The sequence below is a fragment of the Arachis hypogaea genome, chromosome 12, assembly GCF_003086295.3.
Source record: "Arachis hypogaea cultivar Tifrunner chromosome 12, arahy.Tifrunner.gnm2.J5K5, whole genome shotgun sequence".
Lineage (NCBI taxonomy): Eukaryota > Viridiplantae > Streptophyta > Magnoliopsida > Fabales > Fabaceae > Arachis > Arachis hypogaea.
The window spans coordinates 85,003,067-85,013,468 of record NC_092047.1 but is presented as its reverse complement, the minus strand read 5'-3'; the positions used below and the strand labels follow the sequence as shown (position 1 = coordinate 85,013,468).

Below are 10,402 nucleotides of genomic sequence, written 5' to 3'. Positions count from 1 at the left end.
ATTTCAAGTTCTGTAGCTCAAGAAAATCCACTTTGAGTGCAGGGAGGTCAGAATCCAACAGCATCAGCAGTCCTTCTTCAACCTCTGAATCTGATTTTTGCTCAAGTCCCTCAATTTCAGCCAGAAAATACCTGAAATCACAGAAAAACACACAAACTCATAGTAAAGTCCAGAAATGTGAATTTAACATAAAAACTAATGAAAACATCCCTAAAAGTAACTAGATCCTACTAAAAACATACTAAAAACAATGCCAAAAAGCGTATAAATTATCCGCTCATCACAACACCAAACTTAAGTTGTTGCTTGTCCCCAAGCAACTGAAATCAAATAGGATAAAAAGAAGAGAATATACTATAAATTCCAAACTATCAATGAAACATAACTCCAATCAAATGAGCGAGACTTATAGCTTTTTGCCTCTTGAATAGTTTTGGCATCTCACTTTATCCATTGAGGTTCAGAATGATTGGCATCTATAGGAACTCAGAGTTCAGATAGTGTTATTGATTCTCCTAGTTCAGTATGATGATTCTTGAACACAGCTTCTTTATGAGTCTTGGCCGTGGCCCTAAGCACTTTGTTTTCCAGTATTACCACCGGATACATAAATGCCACAGACACATAATTGGGTGAACCTTTTCAGATTGTGACTCAGCTTTGCTAAAGTCCCCAATTAGAGGTGTCCAGGGTTCTTAAGCACACTCTCTTTTTTTTTTTTGCTTTGGACCTTGACTTTAACCGCTCAGTCTCAAGTTTTCACTTGACACCTACACGCCACAAGCACATGGTTAGGGACAGCTTGGTTTAGCCGCTTAGACCAGGATTTTATTCCTTTAGGCCCTCCTATCCACTGATGCTCAAAGCCTTGGGATCCTTTTTATTTGCCCTTGCCTTTTGGTTTTAAGGGTTATTGGCTTTTTGCTCTTGCCTCTTGGTTTTAAGAGCTTTTGGCTTTTTCTGCTTGCTTTTTCTTTTTCTTTCTATTTTTTTTTCGCCTATTTTTTTTTCTGCAAGCTTTGTTCTTTGCTGCTTTTTCTTGCTTCAAGAATCATTTTTATGATTTTTCAGATTATCAAATAAAATGTCTCCTAGTCATCATTCTTTCAAGAGCCAACATATTTAACATTCTTAAACAACAACTTCAAAAGACATATGCACTGTTCAAGCATACATTCAGAAAACAAGAAGCATTGTCACCACATCAATATAATTAAACTAAGTTCAAGGATAAATTCGAAACTCATGTACTTCTTGTTCTTTTGAATTAAAACATTTTTTCATTTAAGAGAGGTGATGGATTCATAGGACATTCATAACTTTAAGACAAAGTTACTAACTACTAATGATCATGTAATGAAGACACAAACATGGATAAGCACATAACATAGAAAACGAAAAACAGAAGAAATAAGAACAAGGAATGAATCCACCTTAGTGATGGTGGTGTTTCCTTCTTGAGGAACAAATGATGTCCTTGAGCTCTTCTATGTCTCTTCCTTGCCTTTGTTGCTCCTCCTTCATTGCTTTTTGATCTTCTCTTATTTCATGAAGGATGATGGAGTGCCCTTGATGTTCCACCCTTAGTTGTCCCATGTTGGAACTTTAATTCTCCTAGGGAGGTGTTGATTTGCTCCCAATATTTATGTGGAGGGAAGTGCATCCCCTGAGGTATCTCAGGGATCTCTTGATTTGCAGCCACATGTTCTACCACTGAGCTATAGACCCTTGAGATGAATCTTTCCATCTCCCATCACTCGGAGGTGGAAGCCTTTGTCTTCCCTTCCCCTCTTTTAGAGGTTTAGGTGCCATCAATGGTAATGGAAAAACAAAAAGCTTATGCTTTTACCACACCAAACTTAGAATGTTGCTCGCCTTCGAGCAAAAGAAGAAAGAATAGAAGAAGAAGAAGATATGGAGGAGATGGAGGGATGTGTGTATGGATGTGAGTGGTGAATGGAAAACAGAAGGGATGGTCCTGAATGGAGAGAGAGAGGGTGAGGTGGGTGGGGATCCTGTGGGATTCACAGATCCTGAGATGATCCTGTGGTGTCCACAGATCTTGAGGTGATCCTGTGGTGTCTACAGATCCGGAGGTGTCAAGGATTTACATCCCTGCACCCATTAGGCATGTAAAATGCCCTTGCACACAACTCTGGGCGTTCAGCACCAGGTTGGTGCCCATTTTGGGCATTCAACGCCCATTTGCTGCCATTTCTGGCGTTGAACGCCAGAACCATGCTTGTTCTGGGCGTTCAGCGCCAGGATGCTGCCCATTTTGGGCGTTCAGCGCCAGAACCATGCTCTGTTCTGGCGTTTGAACGCCAGACAGATGCTCCTCCAGGGTGTGATTTTTCTTCTGCTGTTTTTGATTCCGTTTTTGATTTTTTTGTTTATTTTGTGACTCCACATGATCATGAACCTATAAAGACATATAACTAAGAAAAATATAGTTAGATAAATAAAAATTGGGTTGCCTCCCAACAAGCGCTTCTTTAATGTCAATAGCTTGACAGTGGGCTCTCATGGAGCCTCACAGATGTGCAGAGCATTGTTGAAACTCTCCAACACCAAACTTAGAGTTTGACTGTGGGGGCTTGGGTTGACTCTGTTTTGAGAGAAGCTTTTCATGCTTCCTCTCCATGGTTGCAGAGAGAGATCCTTGAGTTTTAAACACAAGGGAGTCCTCATTCATTTGGAGGACTAATTCTCCTTTGTCAACATCAATCACAGCTCTTGCTGTGGCCAGGAAAGGTCTTCCTAGGATAATGGATTCATCCTCTTCCTTTCCAGTATCCAAGACTATGAAATCAGCAGGGATGTAAAGGCCTTCAACCTTTACTAATACGTCCTCTACTTGTCCATAAGCCTATTTTCTTGAATTGTCTGCCATCTCTAATGAGATTTTAGCAGCTTGCACCCTATAGATTCCCAGTTTCTCTATTACAGAGAGGGGCATGAGGTTTATTCCTGAACCAAGGTCACACAGAGCCTTAAAGATCATGGTGCCTATGGTACAAGATATTATGAACTTTCCAGGATCCTGTTTCTTCTGAGGTAATGTCAGTTGATCCAGATCACTTAATTCATTGATGAACAAGGGAGGTTCAACTTTCCAAGTATCAATGCCAAATAATTTGGCATTCAGCTTCATGATTGCACCAAGAAACTTGGCAGTTTGCTCTTCAGTAACATCCTCATTCTCTTTAGAAGAGGAATACTCATCAGAGCTCATGAAGGGCATAAGGAGGTTCAATGGAATCTCTATGGTCTCTAGATGAGTCTCGGATTCCTTTGGTTCCGCAGAGGGAAGCTCCTTATTGATCACTGGACGTCCCAGGAGGTCTTCCTCATTGGGATTTGCGTCTTCCTCTCCCTTTTTGGGTTCGGCCATGGTGCTTATGTCAATGGCCTTGCACTCTCCTTTTGGATTCTCTTCTGTATTGCTTGGGAGAGTACTTGGAGGGATTTTAGTAATCCTTTTACTCAGCTGGCCCACTTGTGCTTCCAAATTTCTAATGGAAGACCTGGTTTCATTCATGAAACTCACAGTGGCCTTAGATAGATCAGAGACTAGATTTGCTAAATTAGAAGCATTTTGTTCAGAGTTCTCTGTCTGTTGCTGAGTGGATGATGGAAAAGGTTTATTATTGTTAAACCTGTTTCTTCCACCATTATTAAAGCCTTGTTGAGGCTTTTGATCCTTCCATGAGAAATTAGGGTGATTTCTCCATGATGAGTTATAGGTGTTTCCATAAGGTTCACCTAAGTAATTTACCTCTGCTATTGCAGGGTTCTCAGGATCATAAGCTTCTTCTGCATAAGAAGCCTCTTGAGTACTGTTGGATGCAGCTTGCATTCCATGCAGACTCTGAGAGATCATATTGACTTGCTGAGTCAATATTTTATTCTGAGCCAATATGCCATTCAGAGTATCAACTTCAAGAACTCCCTTCTTCATAGGCGTCCCATTACTCACAGGATTCCTTTCAGAAGTGTACATGAACTGGTTATTAGCAACCATGTCAATGAGTTCTTGAGCTTCTGCAGGCGTTTTCTTTAGGTGAATGGATCCACCTGCAGAAGTGTCCAGTGACATCTTTGATAGCTCAGATAAACCATCATAGAATATATCCAGGATGGTCCATTCTGAAAGCATGTCAGAAGGACACTTTTTGGTCAACTGTTTGTATCTTTCCCAAGCTTCATAGAGGGATTCACCTTCTTTCTGTCTGAAGGTTTGAACATCAGCTCTAAGCTTGCTCAGCTTTTGAGGAGGAAAGTACTTGGCTAAGAAAGCCGTGACCAGCTTATCCCAAGAGTTCAGGCTATCTTTAGGTTGAGAGTCCAACTATATTCTAGCTCTGTCTCTTACAGCAAAGGGGAAAAGCATGAGCCTGTAGACTTCAGGATCTACTCCATTAGTCTTAACAGTATCACATATCTGCAAGAATTCAGTTAAGAACTGAAAAGGATCTTCAGATGGAAGTCCATGAAACTTGCAGTTCTGCTGCATCAGAGAAACTAGCTGAGGTTTCAGCTCAAAGTTGTTTGCTCCAATGGCAGGAATGGAGATGCTTCTTCCATGTAAATTGGAATTAGGTGCAGTAAAGTCACCAAGCATCCTCCTTGCATTATTATTATTTTCGGCTGCCATCTCCTCTTCCTATTCGAAAAATTCTGAAAGGTTATCTCTGGATTGTTGTAATTTAGCTTCTCTTAGTTTCCTTTTTAGGGTCCTTTCAGGTTCTGGATCTGCTTCCGCAAGAATGTTCTTATCCTTGTTCCTGCTCATATGACAAAGAAGAGGGCACAGAAAAATAATAATAATAATAGAGATCCTTTATACCACAGTATAGGGATCCCTGTGTGAGTAGAAGAAGAGGGGGAGACAAAGAATATAATGTAATGGAAGAAACACAACTGTGAGGAGGATTGAGATGTGAGATGAGATGTTAGTAGATGAATAAATAAATAGAATAAGATGGGAGAGGGAGAATTTTCGAAAATAATTTTTGAAAAAGGGTTAGTGATTTTCGAAAATAGTTTTTGAAAAAGGTTAGTAATTTTCGAAAAATTTTGAAATCAAAAATAAAAATAATTAGTTAATTAAAAAGAAATTTTGAAAAAGAGGGAAGATATTTTCAAAAATTAGAGAGAGAGAGTTAGTTAGGTAGTTTTGAAAAAGTTAAGAAACAAACAAAAAGTTAGTTAGTTAGTTAGTTGAAACAAATTTTGAAAAGATAGGAAGTTAGCAGGTTAGAAAAGATATTTTGAAACCAACTTTTTTTAAAAAAAAGTAAGATAAGAAGATATTTTAGAAATTAGTTTTGAAAAAGATTTGATTTTTAAAATCTCAATTAATGACTTGATTCATAAGAAATCACAAGATATAATTCTAGAACTTAAAGTTTGAATCTTTCTTAACAAGCAAGTAACAAACTTCAAATTTTTTAATGAAAACATTAATTGATTATGTTATTTTCGAAAATTTGATATAAAAATGAGAAAAAGATTTTTGAAAAATATTTTTGGAATTTTCGAAAATAACTAAGAATTTTGAAAAAGATTTGATTTTTGAAAAAGAATTTGAAAAAGATAAGATTTTCAAATTGAAAATTTGATTTGACTCATAAGAAACAACTTGATTTTAAAAATTTTTGAAAAAGTCAACTCAAATTTTCGAATTTGATGAGAGAAAAAGGGAAAGATATTTTTTTGATTTTTTTTTTTTGAATTTTTATGAAAAACACTAAAATGATGCAATGCATGAAATTTTTAGATCAAAACATGTGATGAATGCAAGAATGCTATGAATGTCAAGATGAACACCAAGAACATTATGAATGTCAAGATGAACATCAAAGACACAATTTTGAAAAATTTTTAATGCAAAGAAAACATGCAATACACCAAACTTAGAATTCTTTAATGCTTAGACACTAAGAATTCAAGAATGCATATGAAAAACAAGAAAAGACACAAAACATGCAAATGCAAAGATCAAACAAGATGACTTACCAAGAACAACTTGAAGATCATGAAGAACACTATGAATGCATGAATTTTCGAAAAAAATGCAATATGCACATGCAATTGACACCAAACTTATAACATGACTCAAGACTCAAACAAGAAACACAAAAATATTTTTTTGATTTTTATGATTTTATGATTTTTTTGGTTTTTTTTTTCGAAAATTATTTAGAAAAAGAAAAATAAGGATTCCAAAATTTTTAATATGAATTCCAGGAATCTTATGCTCTAAAGCTCCAATCAAAGGGTCAGGCATGGCTTAATAGCCAGCCAAGCTTTAGTATGTAATCCAGACATGACATGCCTGACATACCCTATCCAGAAGGATTGGGCATGACTCCACTGAGGTGATTAGTTGAAGGTCAATCCCGAAGCAGTTTGGGTATGGCTTTAAAACCAGATAGGCTTCAACATGCTTCATGAAACACTAGAATTCATTCTTAAAAATTTTGAAGCCATAGAATAATTTATTTTTGAAAACATTATTTTTAGTATTTTTTTTTTTCGAAAACAGGTGAGCAAATTTTGAAAGATTTTTGAAAAATTTTTTGAAAACAAAACAGAAAGAAAATTACCTAATCTGAGCAACAAGATAAACCGTCAGTTGTCCATACTCGAACAATCCCCGGCAACGGCGCCAAAAACTTGGTACGCGGAATCATGATTACACTTTAATTATGTAAAATTCATTGCTCTTTCTTTCCCTGGAAATAGCGCCAAAAACTTGATGCCAAGACCATGGTTCACAACTCCGTGTAACTAACCAGCAAGTGCACTGGGTCGTCCAAGTAATACCTTACGTGAGTAAGGGTCGAATCCCACGGAGATTGTCGGTATGAAGCAAGCTATGGTCACCTTGTAAATCTCAGTTAGGCAGATATAAATTGATAATGGTGTTTTCGAATAATAATTAATAGAATAGGGATAGAAATACTTATGTAAATCATTGGTAGGAATTTCAGATAAGCGAATGGAGGTGCTTTTCGTTCCTCTGAACCTCTGCTTTCCTGCTATCTTCATCCAGTCAGTCTTACTCCTTTCCATGGCTGGCTTTATGTGATACATCACCATTGTCAACGGCTACTTTCGGTCATCTCTCGGGAAAATGATCCAATGCCCTGTCACGGCGCGGCTAATCGTCTGGAGGCATCACCCTTGTCAATGGCTTCATCTTATCCTCTCAGTGAAAATGATCAACGCACCCTGTCACGGCACGGCTATTCATCTGTCGGTTCTCGATCATGCTGGAATAGGATTTACTATCCTTTTGCGTCTGTCACTAACGCCCTGCAATCGCGAGTTTGGAGCTCGTCACAGTCATCCAATCATTGAATCCTACTCGGAATACCACAGACAAGGTTTAGACCTTCCGGATTCTCTTGGATGCCGCCATCATTCTAGCTTACGCCACGAAGATTCTGGTTAGGAGATCTAAGAGATACTCATTCAGTCGAAGGTAGAACGGAAGTGGTTGTCAGGCACGCGTTCATAGGGAATGATGATGATTGTCACGTTCATCATATTCAGGTTGAAGTGCGAATGAATACCTTAGAAGCGAAATAAGATGAATTGAATAGAAAACAGTAGTACTTTGCATTAATCTTTGAGGAACAGCAGAGCTCCACACCTTAATCTATGGAATGTAGAAACTCTACCGTTAAAATTACATAAGTGAAAGGTCCAGGCATGGCCGAATGGCCAGCCCCTCTGATCTAAGAACCAGGCGTCCAAAGATTGTCAAAAAGACTAGTAAAAGGTCCTATTTATAATAAACTAGCTACTAGGGTTTACAGAAGTAAGTAATTGATGCATAAATCCACTTCTGGGGCCCACTTGGTGTGTGCTTGGGCTGAGCTTGAGTGTTGCATGTGTAGAGGTCCTTCTTGGAGTTGAACGCCAGCTTTTGTGCCAGTTTGGGCGTTCAACTCTGGTTTTGGCTCCTTTTCTGGCGCTGGACGCCAGATTTGGGCAGAGAGCTGGCGTTAAACGCCAGTTTGTGTCATCTATTCTTGACCAAAGTATGGACTATTATATATTGCTGGAAAGCCCTAGATGTCTACTTTCCAACGCAATTGAAATCGCGCCATTTCGAGTTTTGTAGCTCCAGAAAATCTACTTTGAGTACAGGGAGGTCAGAATCCAATAGCATCAGCAGTCCTTCTTCAACCTCTGAATCTGATTTCTGCTCAAGTCCCTCAATTTCAGTCATAAAATACCTGAAATCACAGAAAAACACACAAACTCATAGTAAAGTCCAGAAATATAAATTTAACATAAAAACTAATGAAAACATCCCTAAAAGTAACTAGATCCTACTAAAAATATATTAAAAACAATGCCAAAAAGCGTATAAATTATCCGCTCATCAAATAACAATAACAAATTATATGATATATGATTGATTGGATTGTGGTCATACTCCTTATTCCCAACAATCTCCCACTTGCACCAGAGCCAATCATGATAGATTGGATCTTGGGCATACTATTATCTCAATAATCTCCCACTTGCACTAGAGCCAATCAATCATGTGTATAATTTTAATGCACATTTGTGTTTATCAAAACTCGTTTGACCTTAAACACCTTATTTTTGAGCATGTTTGTTTGACCTTTTGTAAAATACACCTCGTGCAGAATAAATATCACGTTTTCTCAAAACATGAAATCTCCCACTACAATAGTGCATAATTTTATTTTAAGGACAATCCTTATTGAACATGATTATAAAAAAAATCTAAGTAACCATTAGATCTATCTTTATAGAATTGTATCATTATACAAATAGGCTACTTTTTCGAAAAGTTAGTTTGACGATCAAACATTTTATACTTTCAGGAGAAAGTATATCCTCTATTGAGTGGTATACAAATTCTAATAAAAGTAATTGTACTCCCACTCTTCCTTTAAGATGGAATTCCTTTTCTAAAAAGGAGTTTAACCTTATCACAGACACTTTGTCTTAAGAAATGTGATAGAAATAATACTCATTATTTTTTTTAGGGTAACCAATAAATCTCATTTATTGGACCTAATATCAATTCTATTATTGTGCAATCTCTTAATATATAAAAGACATCTCCAAACTCTAATGTTCTTGAGTTTCAGCTTATGCCTTTTCCATGTCTCATATAGGTAAAAAACTGATTTAGTGAGAAATTTATTAATTTAGCAACATTTTTAAAATGTAGTCTAAATATTTAACAAACAGTGATATTCATCTAAATCAAATTTCATGTTTCTTAAACATGAGGAAGTACATAGAGTACTAGTATTTATACACGGAAATAATTTCATTCTCAATTTAATAGAATATCAATTAGATATTAGAGATTTTACTTTAAACTCTTATAATAAAAATACTCAATATTTTTATTATTGGTCAAACCAACCATTAAGAGCAATTTTGATTCACATCTTCAATACTCATATTGAGTTTTTGCAAAAGGATCACAAACTTTAATCATATTAAGGCCAATTATAAATTGTTTGTAACAAAATAAATCTCTAAAAATACTTGCAAGAACAATTCTCGCTAAAACCATTTGCCTAATGGCATTCCAACTTCTAAAGTTGTTTAATTCAAAATATATCGTCGAATACTCCCACTAGTTTAAACAAAATCTTTGATAATCGTACTATTTCACTTTGGGTATCATACATCTTCTCAAGATGTTTAATAATAAATAGTAAGTTATCTTTGAAATGGGAACTCATGGTTGTCAAAACAACCCATGTTGTAGTAAAGCAATATTTCAAATTCTTCACAACTTCAATAGGATTGTCATATCAACGATAACCTTTTAGAAAAATAATTCTAAAGTGTAGCCAATACATTACTTTCAAGCATGCCACACAAAAGATGGGCATATTTAAAATTTAAAATATGAAAGTAAATCAAGAAATCTGTATTTTTTGAAAAATTATTTAGAATCACGAATGAGTATCTTGGTTGTCAAGTTGTTACTCATACCTATTCCAAATAAATATGATTAAATTGTATCACATACAATTATAATCCTAAATAATTATCTGGTTGTCAGACAATTATTTAACTGAATTATATTTTATACCCCTAGGTTGTATAGGTTCAAGTATAAAATTAATTCTTCTTATACATCATCATATGCATAAATAAATTCTATCCGTGAGTACGAGTCTCCTGGTTGTCAGGTTGTTCCTTGTAAACAAAAGATAAATTTATTTTTGGCAAACTCCTAACTTTTAGGATTTATCTCAATTGTTAGAGAATTTCTACCAGTATTCATGGATTAAATTTTATACTCCTAGATTGTCTAGGTAAAAATATAAAATTAAATCTCTAATACATCAAATGTATATACTGATTAGTATCTTGAAAATAAAAC

The 10,402-nt window shown here is 36.0% G+C and overlaps 1 non-coding gene across 1 annotated transcript; it reads left to right on the top strand.

Moving 5' to 3' along the window:
* The first annotated feature begins 4,153 nt into the window (after nucleotides 1–4,153).
* Nucleotides 4,154–4,261, top strand: LOC112730983 (small nucleolar RNA R71). The gene has a single exon (XR_003166780.1). It is a non-coding gene; the product is annotated as a small nucleolar RNA R71 (small nucleolar RNA).
* The last annotated feature ends 6,141 nt before the right edge of the window (nucleotides 4,262–10,402 follow it).